Source organism: Prionailurus bengalensis, chromosome A1 (assembly GCF_016509475.1).
Source record: "Prionailurus bengalensis isolate Pbe53 chromosome A1, Fcat_Pben_1.1_paternal_pri, whole genome shotgun sequence".
Taxonomy (NCBI): Eukaryota; Metazoa; Chordata; class Mammalia; order Carnivora; family Felidae; genus Prionailurus; species Prionailurus bengalensis.
In genome coordinates this window covers 88,873,759-88,894,278 of record NC_057343.1, presented here as the reverse complement: position 1 = coordinate 88,894,278, position 20,520 = coordinate 88,873,759, and the positions used below count along the sequence as shown (strand labels likewise).

At 36.3% G+C, this 20,520-nt stretch overlaps 1 pseudogene; it reads left to right on the top strand.

Moving 5' to 3' along the window:
- Nucleotides 1-7,491: 7,491 nt before the first annotated feature.
- LOC122479275 lies at nucleotides 7,492-8,413 on the top strand (annotated as a pseudogene).
- Nucleotides 8,414-20,520: the final 12,107 nt, after the last annotated feature.

Here is a 20,520-nt window from a genome sequence, read left to right as displayed (position 1 = left end):
ATTTTGTCATTGTTTCTGCAGAGTTTCTCTGTTTCTTTCTAGTCTTTGTCGTATTTGGTATTCCTTACTCAAAGTGTCCCCTTTAATGTTTATTTCAGTGTTGGTTTACTGGTCACCAGCTACTTTAACTTTTTTGTCTAGGAAAATCATTATCTCTCCTTCTATTCTGATTGACAGCGTTGGTGGATAGAGTATTCTTGGCTGCATATTTTTCCCATTCAGCATGTTGAATATATCATGCCACTCCAGTTGGCCCAGTTTCTGTGGGGAGGTCTTCTGCTATTATTTGTCTTCCCTCATAAGTTAGGGACTTCTTTTCTATTGCTGCTTTTAGGATGTTTTCATTATCTCTATATTTTACCATTTCTACTATGATATGTCTTGGTGTTTACCTGCTTTTGTTGATTTTGTTGGGACTTCTCTGTGCCTCTTGAATTTGGATGTCTCAGATTAGGAATGTCTTCAGCTATAATTTCTTTTTGGTATAATTGTAAATGTTTGTTTTTTTGTTTGTTCTCTTTCTGCTACATCATTACGAGTGTATGGAAATACAACACATTCCTGTATATTAATTGTTTATTCTTTAACTTTACTGAATTATTTTTCAGTTCTAATATTTTTCAATTCAATTTTAAATTCTTTTCTTTCAGCTACATCATTATGAGTGTAAAAAATGCAACATATTCCTGCATATTAGTGGCATATCTACATTTTTTATGCATACATTTTCAGTTCTAATAATTTTTAGATGGATTCATTAAGGTTTTTATATATAGTGTCATGTCATCTGAAAATTGCAATTTTTCGTTACTCCTTACAAATTTGGATGACATTTCTATCTGATTCTTTTCTTATTACTGTGGTTACCACTTTTGGTACTAGTTTACACAGAAGTGGTGAAACTGGATATTTGTGCTTCCTTCCTGATCTTGGTGTAAAGGTTTTCACTTTTTCAACATTGAGTATGATATTACCACTCTGATTTCCTCATATGGCCTTTTTCATGTTGAGGTATGTTCTTTCTAAATTCATTTTGTTGTGCCTTATTATAATGAATAGGTATTGTATTTTGTCAAATGCTTTTTCTACATCTATAGAGATGAATATATGGTTTTTACCCTTCATGATTTTAATGTCATTTATCACATTGAAGTTGGAAACACCAATGCATCACTAAAATAAGTTAAAGTGGATAACAGCTAATGATTTTTAAAATTTAATATTGAATATGTTTTGGTAAAACCTGTTGAGGAATACTTGCATATAATGGTTTTCATATCTGTGTAATACTGGCCTTTTGAAATCAATTTGAAAGTTTTCATTTATGCTCTATTTTTGTTTAGTATATTGAGAATAGTTATTAACTTTTTTTTTAAGTGTTTGATAGAATTCCCCTGTGAAGCCATCTGAACCTGGACTTTGCTTTGCTTGGGTGATTTTTGATTACTGATTCAATTTTATTACTGGTAAACAGTCTGTTCCAATTTTCTATTTTCCAATTTATCTATTCCTTCTAGTTTGTCTAGTTATTAGCATATAATTTGTCTCTATATTATTTTATATTTCTTTGCACTTAAGTGATTCTGTTTTTATTTTAGCTTCTTGACTTATTTTATTTCTTTTTTAATGTTTAATTTAGTTTTGAAAGAGACAGTGACCAGGGTAGAAGAAGGGGGGGAACAGAGGATCCAAAGTGGGCTCTGCACTGACAGCAGCAACCAATGTGAGGCTCAGACTCACAAACCATAAAGACCATTACCTGAGGCAAAGTCTGATGTTCAACCAACTGAGCCACCTGATTTTATTTTTTCGAGTCTTCTTTTTTCAGTCTGGCTGAAGTTTTTGTTTTGTTTTTTTCAGTTGTGCTTATTTTTTCAAAGAACAACCTCTTGATTTCATTGATATTGTCTTTTTTTTTCTTTTAGTTTATATTATTAGTGTATGGAAACCAATTTGACAATAAATTTCATATTAAAAAAAATAAAAAATGCATCCATTTAACCAAAAAAAAAAAATAGTAGATTTTTGTTGAATTTCACAACCAGGAAATGCCGGGTCTTTCATTTGTGGCCTGGTACACCCTCAAGTGGCAGATGGAGAGACTTCCCCTTCATTCTCATTGTGCAATAAATGTTAGATTTTAATGGCTTTATATTTTATATTTGAACAGTCATTTATATTCAAAGAAAAAATAAGGGTAAGGTATAGAGATTTTCAATATACTTTCTGCTTCCACACATGCAGCTTCCACCAGAACCCACATACTCTACCAGAGTGGTACATTATTTCCAATAGATAAACCTACACTGATACATTATAATCAACAAAAGTCCAGAGGTTACATTATTGTTCATTCTTAGTGTTGTGTGTGTGTGTGTGTGTGTGTGTGTGTGTGTTTGGAAAAAAAGTATATTGAGTTGTATGGATCTTTATAGAATTACAGATTCTAAAAGTCCTCTGTATTCAAAATATTCCCCTCTCTCCTTTTCCAACCACTGATCCTATTGTTTTCTCTGCAGTTTTGCTTTTCCCAGAGGTCTTGTAGTTGGAATCACATAGATGCAGCCTTGTTATTGGATTATTTAAAAAACTATGCCAATATCGGATGTTTTTTGATAGTGAAAATGGGCCACAAAAACAGCAATATTGATAAGGATTAAGATTAAACTTAGTTATAAGAAGTTGTTCTTGATGGGTATTACAAAAACAAACACGTGGTAAGATTCTAGAGTTGTTTCCTTATTGCTGACTGTGTGAAATAAGATGAGAAGAAACAACCGAAGGGACTTGGAGTTGGGAGTGACAGAAAAGTCCACCACAAGAGTCTACAAGTTTGTGTCAAACAAGATACTTTGGCGAGGAGAGTGTATACCTCAACCCTAAATGCTGCTTGAATGGAGATTCACTTTTAACATTTACTAAGTACAACTGACCAAACAGGTGGAGGAGGCTGTTAGAAAGCAGGCTACAAATTTCTCACCATGCAGCTGCCCTGGCAGAGTGCTGAAATCCCTATAAAAGGATTACTTCAGGACACTGCGGTGGCTCAGTCAGTTAAGTGTCCAACTCTTTACTTCAGCTCAGGTCTTGATTTCACAGTTTGTGAGACCAAGCCCTGCATCAGGCACTCTGCTGCATACTTGGGATTCTCTCTCTCCCTCTCTCTATGCCCCTCCTTTCTCTAACTCTTAAAAATAAATAAATAAAAGTTACAGAAATAATTAATTCACCCAAATTAAATGGAGGAGACACTACTCATTCCCACAAATGTGCTGTATCACCTAGCTAGGAACTTGAGACCAATTTAGAATATATGTGAAGACTGCCAAAACCTTTCAACCATCAGTTACATTGGACAATCTGCTACTGTGTTCTGGTTATTTGAAATTAACATTATTGAAAGATTTTGGGTCTTTCCGATGCTGAAACCATACAACTCCTAGAAAGGTTATCTAGGAAAATGATCTTACATGTAGAAATTTGGAACCCAGATGTTTCCATTATTATCCAGGAAGTAGGAGATTTCACTTTTCCTTATAGTGTCTTCCCCTCCTACAAATCCCAAAGCTAAGGCTGTACTGCTTCTACAGGTGAAATGACACTTATGGGCATGGGAGAGATGAGCTGAGAACATCCCTTCCCTATAACTTCTTCTTGTCCCATCTCTCACAAACAGTCTCACTCTAAAGTCTCATTTTAGTAAGTGACTATTTCTCAGCTTCATTAACAGTAAGTGTTCAAGACTCAGAAGGGAGGTGAGATGAGGCATGATTTTTGGTTGAAATATTAGAATATTCATAGTTTCAGTCTTACAACTTATTGAATTATAACTACCATCAGTTGTTATTTCCAGGTTAAAGGTGAATTTAATTAATGTTATTAGAGTATACAATTATATACTTATAGAATGACATTTGTGTGCATATCATGTTCCATTTCAAATTTGAATGCATTTTACTTTTTCTCACTTTGCTTGCTTATTCCTTTCTCCAGGATTTCAGAGAATTAAATAGCTTAAAAGAATGATATCTTTGTCATCATTTATCATGTTTCCCTCTGCACCCTGTACTCTTTCAATTGCCAGAAAGCAGCAGATGCTTTCCAGTTACTTAATGGTATCTGATGATTAGCATACTAATTATTTTGACATTAGTACCTTTTACAAAAACATGTTCTTTTCCAAAAATTGTTCTTTTTTTAATTTTTCAAATTTTCAGCTCTGTTTCTCATGGTGTCACTATCACTACTGAACCAACCAACTTACCTGCACCTTTTCACTTACAATTCTCATAAGGACTTTAAGCTATAAATAACTAGACATAGGTTTTGTGGTTCATTTTTAAGAGTATGGTAAAACTAAGGAGAAATATGATGCTATTGACTGAAACAATAATACAAAAGAAGATGGGATGTGATTTTTTTCATATAGATTATACAGTGTGTGTGTGTGTGTGTGTGTGTGTGTGTGCATGTGCGCACGTGCATGTGGCAGTCTAGAAAGCACTGTATAAATATTATATAATTTATTGGATAATAGAACTTCGAATGAAAGATTTTCTATAATGGTAATGAAATACATTTTATAAAACTTTATTTTCTCCTATATAACATAATCTACTGAGAAATATCACTTGGGTTGTTGCAAATGATTTCTTCCTTTCATTTCCCCTTATTATTTCAGACATTTGATGTCAGTCCAAAGAACTTATGATGGGTGTTTGTGCCAGGTTTATTTAAGGGTGATATTTACTCACCATTATCTATGATTATGTACATAATTTTGGCTTAAAATATTCAAAATACCCTCAAGTAAGAGCATACACATTAGAGTGAACTTCATCTGCCTTATCCATCTTCCAGGACTGTTTAGTGTTTGCACCCTCAACCCCAGGAAGAACTAATTATCTCTCTTCAGACTGAGTACTGAGATGTGCATTTAGATTTAGAGGTTTTCAATATTTGTGCTAAGACCAAGTTCCTTTTTATGTACTCACCAATCAAATATACATATTTTTTAAATATTTCATTTTTACAGATAGAATCCATGTCTTCCAAATCCCATTATTTTTCCTCGGTAGGGTTTTCAGATTTATTGAATATAATCACAGGATGCAGGAACTGAAATTCAGAAAAGTGGCAGTGACTTTTTTGGACCACTATATATTACTTGCATACATGCATTTAATGTGTGTATGCAATAGTTGGTATATACATCTACTAAAATAATTATTCATCATTTTTCTGATAATTAAATTCAACTGAATGTCTTACACTTGATTGTCCAACTCAAACCTATGGCAAACATGGTAATTTCTTGTCTAGGCTCAACACCAAAACCATCGAGAGTGTCACGGTGGGGGGATGGCAGAGAACATTATGTATCTACTCAGCAGAAATACACCTTTTCAGTATGTGATAGCCATTTACAGAAAGCAGGCATGACTTAGAGGTGGTCAGCCATATATTCCATAAGCTGGTAAAATATTAAAAGTTATATATATATATAATTTTATTGAATATAATTTATTATCTCTTTTGGGGGGATACATGTCTTATATCTTTAAAATTCATATACATTAAGTAAGTAATTATACATACATACTAGTGGCCAACAGCCAAATATTCCTTTACTGACACTGGACTATGATCCCTACAATTTGGATATCATTGTGTCTTTAAGGCAATATAGCCTAATAGATCAGGCCTAGTCTCTAGGGCCTAATATGACAGCATAACCCAAGTGTTCTGTGGTATAGATATATATTTGTGGCAACTATTAGTTTTTTGTTTCTGACTTTGAAGATAAATTTGTCACATAATAAACATTTGGAAACAGCCATTTAATCGAATGTGCAATTACTGCTTTATAAAATCCCATATATCATGTGATTATAGAACATTTTTTTTTACCTCAGCAATGACATTCTGAGTTTCACCCAAGAACACTCACTCTCAAAATATCTTCATTGAGAACAAAGGTGAGTACTCCTTTCAATAGAAGAATAAATAGAATAAGTAGTACAGCTAAATATTTTAATCCCTGTATCACATTATTTGGGTAAAATAATTATGCCTACATACAGGGCAAATACCATAATAAATAATTGCAAAATTATTCAGTGACATTTTACAAAGTATTCTGATGCTGGAAATATCAGCATATTTTTTAATTGGGACATTTTTACATATGTTCATTTATTTATTTTCAGAGAGAGTGAGTGTGTGACAGTTGGTGAGGGGAGAGAGAGGGAGAGAGAGAATCCCAAGCACGCTCTGAGCTGTCAGTGCAGAGGCTTACACAGGAATCACTCACAATCCTGAGATCATGACCAGAGCTGAAATCAATCAAGAGTCAGACCGTTAACTGACTGAGCCACCCAGGCACCCCTATTGGAGGATTTTTAATGGTGTGGGAGGATATCCTCATATTAAATGAAATCCTCTGAAAATATCTCCATACAAACATTTTAAAACAACTTTGTGGACATCATAAACTGGATAATCATGTGTTTGTCTTCTTGTCCACTTGAAAATTGAGAAATGGTCTTCAGCAATTCCCTACTGATATAAAAAGAGATTACAAAATGAATCACTGTGATGAAAATAAAGGGGAATGTGGCAGGTTCAACCTGAATAAAATTTTTAATAAGATTTGGAATAAAGTAGTTATTCTTATCCTCTGGTATGTCTATATGCAAATCCCCATATCCCTGATATGAATAAATTAGGTTGTATGTCAATGAGAATTAAGATTACTGGTAAAAAGATGATTAATAATAATCTGATTTTAAGGTGAGATTATGCTGAATTATCAAAATAGACCAAAAGTAATCATGATTATCTCTAAATGTGGAAGGAGGAAGAAGAAAAAGTGTCACAGAATGTGATGGAGACTCGCCTGGGCATAATTTTTTCCCAATTATTTGTTTGGTAATTCTTTCCCCATTAGCATAAAATTTATAACAGTTCACTATATGAACACCTATGCATACTTTATATTGCTATTAGTATTCTTGGTGCTGAATATGAGACAGGGCAATGGAGGAAAGGTAAGAACAACTTTCTAAAAAAGAAATGAATGTACTGTAGGAGTATGGGGAATGGGTACATCATCCTGGCATGAATATGGATATGAGTTCTTTCTCTTTGTCCCCCACCCCGCCTCCCTCTCTTTTCTTCTCTCTCTCCCAAGTTAGATGATGCATATATTATAAAATATAGATAGATAGATGATGGATAGATAGATAGATAGAATGATAGATATAGGAAGATGACAGGTAGGTATGTATATAATATACACATAGTAAAGTTGGTGTACAAATAATGTTGAGACTGTATTTCTAAGATTTTATACAACATAGGTTTACTGATTAAACGAGTAAAATAAAAATTGTGGTGATGATTTTGACAAGAAAATGAATCACATTGATGATGTAAAGTGTAATTTTTTTCAGATACACAAAAGGATCTATTTTTTTGGCCACTGTGATGATGACATATTCCATTTATATTACTATTAAGATAGGCCAAATTTTACACGTTAGTATTGTAATTTTTGCCAACACCTTCCTGCTTCTCTTCCACATCTTCATGCTCCTTCTGGATTACAGGCCTAAGCCTTCTGAAATGACCATCTATCCCTTGGCTCTTGTCCACATAATAAAACTCTTCCCTGCACTGTTTTTAATGTCTACAGACATATTTGAGGTACTGAACATTCTAAGTGATTTCAAATTCAGGGCTTTATTCTGCATGATCAGGGAGACATGGGGTCTCTCCTTGAACACCACCTGCCGCCTCGGCATGTTCAAGGCCATCATCATCAGCCCTAGCACCTCCTGGTTGGCCAGCTTTAAACATACGTGCAAAAAGTACATCTTCCATTCTTTTATCATCTTATGGTTTCTCAGTTTGTCTCTCATTAGTAACTGCATCTTGTATACTGCTGCTCCTTCTAAAGTGACCCAGAGCAGTCTACTGCGTGTCAGTAAATACTTCTCACTTTCTCACCTAAACTCCATCATCAGGGAACCGATTTTCACTTTTTCAATATCCAGGGATGGTTGTTTGTTGGAGGCATGCTGCTCTCAAGTGCATACATTATGATTCTCTTGGGCAGTCATCAGAGGCAGTGCCAGCACCTCTCCTCAAGAGTCTCCCCCTAGAGAAGGGCCACCCAAACCATCCTGCTGTTGGCGAGTTTCTTTGTGGTCATGTGCTAGGTGGGCATCATTATCTCCTTCTCCTCCACTCTGTTATGGGCACATGACACGTTCATTCTGGATGTCCAGAAGCTTGTGCCAATGTCTATGCCACTGTCAGTGCATTGGTGCTAACAAGTTCTAATAAAATAATAAAAAACGTGTTTCAAAAGTGTGGGAAAATTACAATCAAGTTATAAGTACACATTCTGAAAATCGTTATCTATAACTGATTATTTTGATTTTATTCAAATTATGGAGTGTTTATATATAATATTTAAATGTAATTTTAATTTATATGTAATTGAAAGTTTTACTGTATCTAAATATTTTTCAAACCTCTGTTACCAAGTACCCTCGAGTTTCTTAGTATAGCATCAAGGAGGATTTGATATTCCCATGTGTTGACAATTCCTTTATCTTTCGTTTTATTTCTCAAACACCCTTAAGGAAAATTTTTCTGTATTCAAGAGAAATACACTCTAAAGCATGACTATTGTACTTTAGTACAATGCTAGTAATTACCTATTGGTAATGCAACATTTGAAAATTCTATTTACTCTTTTTAGTTCAAGATATTTAGCTGTGCATTTAATTTTAATTAAGCAAGACTTTTCTAACACTATATTTATGTGTGTTCTGTCATCTATTAAGGCTGCATAGTGTACTCTCACCTCTAGGTTTTCTAATTTATTTTTCTCTGCTTTAAAACGCTGTGCTTTTTAATGTTTTTGTTGTAATTTCTTTTGTTTACACAATTTGATTAAGATTTCTGGTGAGTATCTTTATCTGCTTTTGTTGCAATGCATTTCTTTTTTATAACATCATGCCTAGTTTTTAAATTAGAAATTTATAATCATCATTTCTTTAATTTTGCTTTATTATTTTGTATAGACTAGTGAAACAATTAAATGATTCTTATTTCTTCCCATTCTGATCTTCATATTTCATCGTGACAATTCTATTCTCCATAAATGTTCTCTATTTATGTCTTTAGCTTCAATATTTTTGTTCAATATCTAGTATATTATTTCTCTCATCAACTCAGACTAATATAATTAACTAATATATTGTGTACTAAATTGAATTATTTAATTTTATTTTTTTGTATTTTTTAATATGAATTTTATTGTCAAATTGATTTCCATACAACACCCAGTGCTCATCCCAACAGGTGCCCTCCTCAATGCCCATAACTCACTTTCCCCTCCCTCCCACCCCCCATCAACCTTCAGTTTATTCTCAGTTTTTATAAGTCACTTATGGTTTGGCTCCCTCCCTCTCTAACTTTTTTTTCCTTCCCTTCCCCCATGGTCTTCTGTTAAGTTTCTCAGGATCCACATAAGAGTGAAAACATATGGTATCTGTCTTTCTCTGTATGGCTTATTTCACTTAGCATGACACTCTCCAGTTCCATCCACGTTGCTACAAAAAGCCATATTTCATTCTTTCTCATTGCATTACATTGTGTATATAAACCACAATTTATCCATTCATCAGTTGATGGATATTTAGTCTCTTTCCATAATTTGGCCATTGTTGAAAGTGCTGCTATAAACATTGGGGTACAATGTCCCTATGTATCAGCACGCCTGTATCCCTTGGGTAAATTCCTAGCGGTGCTATTGCTGGGTCATAGGATAGGGCCATTTTTAATTTTTTTGAGGAACCTCCATACTGTTTTCCAGAGCGGCTTCACCAGTTTGCATTCCTACCAGCAGTGCAAGAAGGCTCCCATTTCTCCACATCCTCTCCAGCATCTATAGTCTCCTGATTTGTTCATTTAGCCACTCTGACTGGTGTGAGGGGGTATCTCAGTGTGGTTTTGGTTTGTATTTCCCTGATGAGGAATGACATTGAGCATCTTTTTATGTGCCTGTTGGCCATCTGGATGTCTTCTTTAGAGAAGTGTCTATTCATGTTTTCTGCCCATTTCTTCACTGAATTACTTGTTTTTTGGGTGTGGAGTTAGGTGAGTTCTTTATAGATTTTGGATACTAGCCCTTTGTCCGATATGTCATTTGCAAATATCTTTTCCCTTTCCATCAGTTGCCTTTTAGTTTTGTTGATTGTTTCCTTTGCAATTCAGAAGCTTTTTATCTTCATGGGGTCCCAATAGTTCATTTTGCTTTTAATTCCCTTGCCTTTGGGGATGTGTCAAGTAAGAAATTGCTGTGACTGAGGTCACAGAGGTTTTTTCTCCTGCTTTCTCCTCTAGGGTTTTGATGGTTTCCTGTCTCATATTCAGGTCCTGTATCCATTTTGAGTTTATTTTTGTACACGGTGTAAGAAAGTGGTCCAGGTTCATTCTTCTGCATGTTGCTGTCCAGTTCTCCTAGCACCATTTCTTAAATACACTGTCTTTGTTGCATTGGATATTCTTTCCTGCTTTGTCAAATATTAGTTGGCCATCCTTTTGTGGGTCCAATTCTGGAGTCTCTATTCTATTCCATTGGTCTATGTGTCTGCTTTTGTGCCAATACCATGCTGTCTTGATGATGACAGCTTTGTAGTAGAGGCTAAAGTCTGGGATTGTGATGCTTCCCACTTTGGTCTTCTTCTTCAATGTTACTTTGGCTATTCGGGGTCTTTTGTGGTTCATACAAATTTTAGGATTCTTTGTTCTAGCTTCAAGAAGAATGCTGGAGCAATTTTGATTGGGATTGCATTGAATGTGTAGAATGCTTTGGGTAGTATTGACATTTTAACAATATTTATTCTTCCAATCCATGAGCATGGAAGGTTTTTCCATTTCTTTATATCTTCTTCAATTTCCTTCATAAGCTTTCTATAGTTTTCAGCACAAGATCTTTTACATCTTTGGTTAGGGTTTATTCCTAGGCATTTTATGATTCTTGGTGCATTTGTGAATGGGATCAGTTTCTTTATTTGTCCTTCTCTTGCTTCATTATTAGTGTGTATGAATGAAACTGATTTCTGTACATTGATTTTGTATCCTGCAATTTTGCTGAATTCATGTATTAGTTCCAGTAGACTTTGGTGGAGTCTATCGGGTTTTCCATGTATAATACCATGTGATCTGAAAAAGTCAAAGCTTGACTTCATCATTGCCAATTTTGATGCCTTTGATTTCCTTTTTGTTGTCTGATTGCTGATGCTAGAACTTCCAACAGTATGCTAAACAACAATGGTGAGAGTGGACATCCCTGTCATGTTCCTGATCTCAGGGGGAAAGCTCTCAATTTTCCCTATTGAGTATGATATTAGCTGTGGGCTTTTCATAAACGGCTTTGATGATGATTAAGTATGTTCCTTCTATCCTGACTTTCTTGAGGGTTTTTATTGAGAAAAGAGGCTGAATTTTTTCAAATGCTTTTTCTGCATCGTTTGACAGGATCATATAGTTCTTTTCTTTTCTTTTGTTAATGTGATGTATCACATTGATTGAGTTGCCAATGTTGAACAAGTCTGCAGCCCAGGAATGAATCCACTTGATCATGGTGAATAATCCTTTTTATATGCTGTTGAATTCGATTTGCTAGTATCTTATTGAGAATTTTTGCATCCATATCCATCAGGGATATTGGCCTGTAGTTCTCTTTTTTGGCTGGGTCTCTGTGTGGTTTAGGATTCAAAGTAATGCTGGCTTCATAGAATGAATCTGGAAGTTTTCCTTCTCTTTCTATTTTTTGGAACAGCTTGAGAAGGATAGGTATTATCTCTTCTTTAAATGTCTGGTAGAATTCCCCAGGGAAGCCATCTGGTCCTGGACTCTTATTTGTTGGGGGATTTTTAAAAATATTTTTAATGTTTATTTATTTTTGAGAGAGAGAGAGATAGAGCATGAGCAGAGGAGGGACAGAGAGAGAGGCAGAATCAGAAGCAGGATCCAGGCTCTGAGCTGTCAGCACAGAGCCTCACGTGGGGCCTCAACTCACAATCTGCAAGATCATGACCTGAGCCGGAGTTGGACACTTAACCGACTGAGCCACCCAGGTGTCACAATTGGGCGATTTTTGATGAACTGATTAAATTTCTTCACTGGTTATGGGTCCATTCAAGTTTTCTATTTCCTCCTGATTGAGTTTTGGAAGTGTGTGGGTGTTTAGGAATTTGTCCATTTCTTCCAGGTTGTCCAGTTTGTTGGCATATAGTTTTTCATAGTGTTCCCTGATAATTGCTTGTATTTCTGAGGGATTGGTTGTAATAATTCCATTTTCATTCATGATTTTATCTATTTGGGTCATTTCCCTTTTCTTTTTGAGAAGGGTGGTTAGAGGTTTATCAATTTTGTTTATTTTTTCAAAAAAACAACTCTTTGTTTCATTGATCTGCTCTACAGATTTTTTAGATTCTATATTGTTTATTTATGCTCTGAGCTTTATTATTTCTCTTCTTCTGCTGGGTTTAGGGTATCTTTGCTGTTCTTCTTCTATTTCCTTTAGGTGTGTTGTTAGATTTTGTATTTGGGATTTTTCTTGTTTCTTGCAATGTATTCCCTCTCAGCAGTGACTTCGCTGCATCCCAAAGCATTTGGATTGTTGTATTTTCATTTTCATTTGTTTCCATATATATTTTTAAATTTCTTCTCTAATTGCCTGGTTGACCTATTCATTCTTTAGTAGGGTGTACTTTAACCTCCATGCTTTTGGAGGTTTTCCAGACTTTTTCCTGTGGTTGATTTCAAGCTTCATAGCATTGTGGTCTGAAAGTGTGCATGGTATGATCTCAATTCTTTTATACTTATGAAGGGCTGTTTTGTTACCCAGTATGTGATCTATCTTGGAGAATGTTCCATGTGCACTCGAGAAGAAAGTATATTCTGTTGCTTTGCAATGCAGAGTTCTAAATATATCTGTCAAGTCCATCTGATCCAATGCATCATTCAGAGCCCTTGTTTCTTTATTGATCCTGTGTCTAGATGACCTATCCATTGTTGTAAGTGGAGCATTAAAGTCCCCTGAAGTTACATCATTCTTATTAATAAGATTGCTTATGTTTGTGATTAATTATTTTATATATTTGAGGGCTCCCATATTTGGCGCATAGACATTTATAATTGTTAGCTCTTCCTGATGGATAGACCCTGTAATTATTCTATAATGTCCTTCTTCATCTCTTGTTACAACCTTTAATTTAAAGTCTAGTTTGTCTGATATAAGTATGGCTACTCCAGCTTTATTTTGACTTCCAGTAGCATGATAGATAGTTCTCCATCCCCTCACTTTCAACCTGAAGGTGTCCTCAGGTATAAAATGAGTCTCTTGTAGACAGAAATAGATGGGTCTTATTTTTTATCCATTCTGATACCCTATGTCTTTTGGTTGGAGCATTTAGTCCATTTATATTCAATGTTATTATTGAAAGATATAGGTTTAGAGTCATTGTGATGTCTGTAGGTTTCATGCTTGTAGTGATGTCTGTGGTACTTTGTGGTCCTTGCAACATTTCCCTCACAGAATCCCCCTTAGGATCTTTTGTAGGGCTGGTTTAGTGTTGATGAATTCCTTCAGGTTTTCTTTGTTTGGGAAAACCTTTATCTCTCCTATTCTGAATGACAGACTTGCTGGATGAAGGATTCTCAGCATTCCTTTCAGGCCTGCCAAGTTTCAGTAGATAGGTCTGCCACTACTCTTATGGGTCTACCTTTGTAAATTAGGGCCTGTTTATCCTTAGCTGCTTTCAGATTTTTCTGTTTATCCTTGTATTTTTCCTGTTTCACTATGATATGTCGTGCAGAAGATCCATTCAAGTTATGTCCGAAGGGAGTTCTCTGTGCCTCTTGGATTCCAATGCCTTTTTCCTTCCCAGATCAGGGAAGTTCTCAGCTATGATTTGTTCAAGTACACCTTCAGCCCCTTTCTCTTGCTTCTTCTTCTTCTGTAATTCCTATGATGCGGATATTGCTCCATTTGATTGCATCATTTAGTTCTCTAATTCTCCCCTCATACTCCTGGATTTTTTTAGTCTGTCTTTTTCTCAGCTTCCTCTTTTTCCATAATTTTATCTTCTAATTCACCTATTCTCCCCTCTGCTTCTTCAATCCGTGCTATGGCTGCCTCCATTTTATTTTGCATCTCACTTATAGCATTTTTTAGCCCTTACGACTATTTCTTAGTCCCTTGATCTGTAGCAATAGATTCTCTGCTCTCCTCTATGCTTTTTTCAAGCCCAGCAATCAATTTTATGATGATTATTCTAAATTCTTGTTCCATTGTATTGCTTAAATTGGTTTTGATCAATTCGTTAGTTGTTGCTACTTCCTGGAGTTTCTTTTGGGGAGAATTCTTCCGTTTTGTCATTATGGATAGTCCCTGTGGTGGCTCCAAACTGCAGGGAACTTCCCATATGCTGTCTGGGGTAACTTGTGTTGGTGGGCGGGGCAGCAGTCAGATCCGATGTCTGCCCCCAGCCCACCGTTGGGGCCACAGTCAGACTGTTGTGTACCTTATCTTCCCCTCTCCCAGGGACAGGACTCACTGTGGAGTGGTGTGGCCCCTGTCTGGGCTACTTGCACACCGCCAGGCTTGTGGTGCTGCTTCAATGGGATCTGGCGTATTAGCTGGGGTGGATCCACAAGGTGCACAGGGGCGGGAGGGGCAGGCATAGCTCGCTTTGCCACCGATGGTCCCCTGCAGGAGGGGCCCTGCAGCACCAGGAGGGAGGCAGACCTGTTGGAGGGATGGATCCACAGAGCACCACGTTGGGTGTTTGCATGGTGCAAGCAAGTTCGTTGACAGGAACTGGTTCCCTTTGGGATTTCGGCTGGGGGATGGGAGAGGCAGATGGTGCTGACCAGTGCCTTTGTTCCCCGCCTAGCTGAGCTCTGTTTTCCAGGGCTCAACAACTCTCCCTCCTGGTGTCCTGTCTCCCTCCTGCTCTCTGAGCAGAGTTGTTGACTTATAACATTCCAGTTGTTAAGTCCCGCTGGCTGTCAGAACTCAGAGTCCAGCCCCTCCACTTTTGCAAGCCAGACTTTGGGGGCTCTGCCTTGCCAGGCTGGTTGCCCCTCCACTGCCCTGGCTCCCTCCCACCAGTCTGTATAGTGCACACTGCCTCTCTGCCCTTCCTACCCTCTTCCATGGGCCTCTTGTCTATGCTTGGCTCTGGAGAGTCCATTCTGCTAGTCTTCTGGTGGTTTTCTGGGTTAGTTAGGCAGATGTGGGTGGAATCTAATCAATCAGCTGGATGTGGTGAGCCCAGTGTCCTCCTATGCCACCATCTTCCAAGCACCCCCCCCCCTTAATTTTATTTTATTCCCACAGTGAAGTTTATGCTCATAAAACAATACTAATGAATAATAAAGCCACCCAATCTTACGAGGCCATTTCTCTTGTGGGATACTTGAATGGGCCATATTTTCTAATTTTAAATTTCTCCTTATATGTAAGCAAAAGAAATCATGACATGGGTGTCTGGGTACCTAAGTTGGTTAAGCATCTGACTTTGGCTCAGGTCATGATCTGGTGGTTTGAGTTTGAGCTCCACATCAAGCTCTGTGCTGACAGCTCAGATCCTGGAGCCTGCTTCAGATTCTGTGTTTCCCTCTCTTTCTGCCCCTTCTGTGCTTATGCTTTGTCTCTCTCTGTATGAAAAATAAACATTAAAAAAAATTTTTTTAAGAAATCATGGCATGCCTCTTTTGAAATCTCTTTACCACTTATTTGTTTAAAGTTATTGAAATAATGAATGAATAATGGAATATTCTTCCTGCAACATCATCCTGGATCTCACACAAGTCAAACTCGTTTAATATTTGATGAATGTTGAAGGGTAACTAACTCTGTCACCTACACAGTTCATGAAATAAGGTTATTCCAGCACCTCGATTTTCAGAACAAGAAAAAATGCCAAAATTCTCTAGTAATAATCCTTCTGATTGTGATTTCCTAAGAGTGAATATTGTTTGCCAGTCACACTCAATTTCCTTCCATAATCATCATTTGTATTTCTATCCTTATTCTCCATTTTGGAAATTAAGATACTGAAATCTAGCATAGGTTCCTTTTTAAATGTCTTATTAAACACCAGGGACCAACTTCTAACTGTTACATAAAATGATCTTAAATAGTTCTTTCAATGCTCATAGCTATATTCAATTTTAAGGGGATACTAGCTTTCTGTGAGAGATCCACCACCTCTTATTTGTTAATTTTAAAGTAAGAAAATGAAAGACAGATTTCTTTTCTTTTTCACATTTTTATTTGATTTCTAGTTAGTTAACATAAAATTTAGCATTGGTTTCAGGAGTAAAATCCAGTGATTCATCACTTACATATAAACCCAGTGCACATCCCAACAAGTGGGATACACATTACCCATCCCTTACCTACCTCCCCTCCAACAACTCTCAGTTTGTTTTCTATATTTAAGAGTCTCTTTTATTTTTATTGATTGTGTCCTTTGCTGTGCAGAAATTTTTATCTTGATGAGGTCCCAACAGTTCATTTTTGCTTTTATTTCCCTTGCCTTTGGAGATGTGTCAAGAAGTCGCTGCAGCTGAGGTCAAAGAGGTTGTTGCCTATTTTCTCTTCCAGGATTTTGGTGATTTACAGTCTCACATTTAGAACTTTCATTCATTTTGAATTTGAATTATTGAGTTAAAATTGAGTCATTTTGAATTATAAGAAAATGGTCCAAGTTCATTCTTCTGCATGTTGCTCTCCAGTTTACCCAGCACCATTTGCTAAAGAGACTGTCACCCCCCGCTTTTCCACTCTCTTTCACCCTAAGTTTGTCCTCTGTATTTAAAAGTCTCTTATTGCTTGCCTCCATATATAGATTTTTTTCTTTCCCTTCCCCGATGGTTTTCTGCTAAGTTTCTCAACTTCCACATATGAGTGAAAACATATGATGTCTGTCTTTCTCTGAGTGACTAATTTCACTTAGCATAATATCCTCAAGTTCCATTCATGCTATTGTAAATAGTAAGATTTCATTCTTTTTCATTGCCAAGTACAATTTCACTGTATCTATATACCACATCTTCTTTATCTACCCATCAGTTGATGGATTTGGCTCTTTCCATAATTTGGCTATTGTTGGCAGTTATGCTATCAACATTGGGATACATGTGTCCCTATGAATCAACACTCTTGTATCCTCTGGATAAATTCCAAGTAGTGCTATGGATGGATTGTAGGGTTATTCAATCTATACGTTTTTGAGGAACTTCCACACTGTTTTCCAGAGTGTCTGCACCAGTCTGCATTCCCACCAACAATACAAAAAGGTTCCACTTTCTCTATATTTTGTTTCCTGAGTTGTTAATTTTAGCCACTCTGACCAGTGTGATGATGTATCTCGGTGTAGTTTTGATATGTATTTCCCTAATGATGATGAGTGATTTTGAGCATCTTTTCATGTGTCTATTAGCCAGTTGGATATCTTCTTTGGGAAAATGTTTATTCATGACTTCTGCCCATTTCTTCATCAAATTATTTGTTTTTCAAGTGCTGAGTTTGTTAAGTTCTTTATATATTTTGGATTCGAACCCTTTTTTTGATATGTCATTTGCAAATATCTTCTCCCATTCCACTGAGTGGCGGGGGTGGGGGGGAGCGGAGGGCAGGGAAAATAGATGATGGCCATTGAGGAGGGCACTTGTTGGGATGAGCACTAGGTGTTTTATGTAAGTGATGAGTCATGGGAATCTACTTCTGATGCGAAGAGCACACCATATGCACTGAATGTGTGTGTGCGCATGCACACACACACACATATGTATATATATATATGTATAGTTCATTTCCCTCTCCTTTTTTCCTTTCCCATATTTATCTGTTTTGTTCTTAAATTCCATGTATGAGCATAATCATATGATATTTGTCTTTCTCTGACTTATGTCACTTAGCATAAAACTCTCTAGTTCCATCCGCATCATTGCAAATGGCAAGATTTCATTCTTTTTGATGGCTGAGTAATAACTATTATATATATATACCACTTCTCTTTTATACACTCATCAGCCCATGGATATTTGGGCTCTTTTCATAATTTAACTATTGTTGATAATGCTGCTATAAACATCAGGGTGCATGTGTCCCTTTGAATCTGTATTTTCGTATCCTTTGGGTAAAGCCAGATCTTTTGAAAGCCAGATGATCAGTTGTAAATATTTTGTAGTAAAATCGCAAAACATGCTACTTTAACTCCCTGATTCCCAGGAGGAAACAATTTTAAAATCATCACCACAACCTGATGACAGCCTTGTCAAAAAAAATAAAATAAAAAAATAAAAACAAACAAAAACAAACAAACAAGACCTTTTACTTAGTGATGCCCAAAATCTACAATTAAAGAGTCATTCTCTAGGTCACTGTTTTCAAGCTTTGGCTAATTTTGATTTACTCAACTGCACCTGAGTTCTAGTGAATCATAATCTTCAGGAGAAGGCTTGGGAATGTGTATTTTTCACATGGATTCCAGATGTTTCTGGCAGTTTACTATGTTTGGAAATTTCTATTTATATTTCTCATTAAGGGGCACATCACTAGCAAATTCAAGAAACGTAGCTCTTTGATGTGTTGTTTGCATCTGAACCTATATTATCTTATTGTAGCAAGATTCTGAAGCAAGAGCTGTAACACTACTGAGGAAGAAAGAAGAGGGAGTAAACAGCAAAGGCTAACTTCCACAATGGTTCCCAACAGTGGACGTTGGACCCACTCTTGATATCAACAGGAGACCTAAATATTTTTAAATGCAGGGATGATGTGCTTCTATTAAGTGAAGTCTTATGAAAAAGATTTGCACATTTAGATGGAAATTCACATATGACATAAAGTAGAGAAATGTGTGTTTTTCCTCTTGAAAATTGAGAGCTTGTTCTTCAGTAATTCCCTCCTAAGGTTATAGAAGAGATTTCTGCAATGGAAAATAAAAGAGAGTGAGCCAACTTTAAAAAAAAATAGGGGAATGGTGGTGGTGCCTGGGTAGCTTAGGTGCTTAAGTGCCTGACTTTTGATTTTAGTTCAGGTCATGATCTCACATTTCCTGACTTTGAGCCCTGCCTTGGGCTCTGCTTTGACAGCTTGGAGGCTGTTTGGGATTCTCTCTCTCTCTCTGCCTCTTCCCTTCTCTCTCTCTCTCTCTCTCTCAAAAATAAATTAACTTAAAAAAAGAGATTGATACAGGTTCATGTTAAATAAACATGTTAACAGAATTTATGTCAAAAATAACTGTTTATGTACACTCCTCGAGGATGTCCACATCCAATTTCTAGTACTGTAATGTGAACACACAAGGTTATGCAACAGTGAGAATTAAGGCTATAGATAGAAGGAAATTTGATAATCATATGTCTTTAAGGTGAGGACATTATGTTGAATTTACAGCACTCAGAAAGATCCTGTCAGGTGGAAAAATAGAAAGTGTTAGAATATCTGATCTGGAAAGTATTTTCTCCCAATTGTTTATTTTGATAAATTTCCCCATTAATATAAAATTATTTCAGTTGAACTATACAAATGCTTATGAGTCCTCTGTATGTACATCACCATTCTCAGTGCTGAATATTAAACAGTGTAATGCGGAACAGTAAAGCAATTCTTTCTAAAGAGGAAATTTATGCACCATAGTGTATGAATACTGAGCACATTATCCTGCCATGACTGTGAAAATGTTGTTTGTATCTTTCTATCTCTCTTTCTCTGTCTTTCTGTCTCTGTCTCTCTCTCTCTACATATATATATATATGTATATGTGTATATATATATATACATATATATATATATATCCAACCATATCCAACTATATCCAAATAACTATATCTCCAAAATTTGTAGAAACCCCAGGACTAGACCCACAAACGTATGGCCAACTCATCTTTGCCAAAGCAGGAAAGAACATCCAATGGAAAAAAGACAGTCTCTTTAACAAATGGTGCTGGGAGAACAGGACAGCAACATGCAGAAGGTTGAAACTAGACCACTTTCTCACACCATTCACAAAAATAAACTCAAAATGGATAAAGGACCTGAATGTGAGACAGGAAACCATCAAAACCTTAGAGGAGAAAGCAGGAAAAGACCTCTCTGACCTCAGCCGTAGCAATCTCTTACTCAATACATCCCCAAAGGCAAGGGAATTAAAAGCAAAAATGAATTACTGGGACCTTATGAAGATAAAAAGCTTCTGCACAGCAAAGGAAACAACCAACAAAACTAAAAAGCAACCAACGGAATGGGAAAAGATATTTGCAGATGACATATCAGACAAAGGGCTAGTATCCAAAATCTATAAAGAGCTCACCAAACTCCACACCCGAGAAACAAATAACCCAGTGAAGAAATGGGCATAAAACATGAATAGACACTTCTCTAAAGAAGACATCCGGATGGCCAACAGGCACATGAAA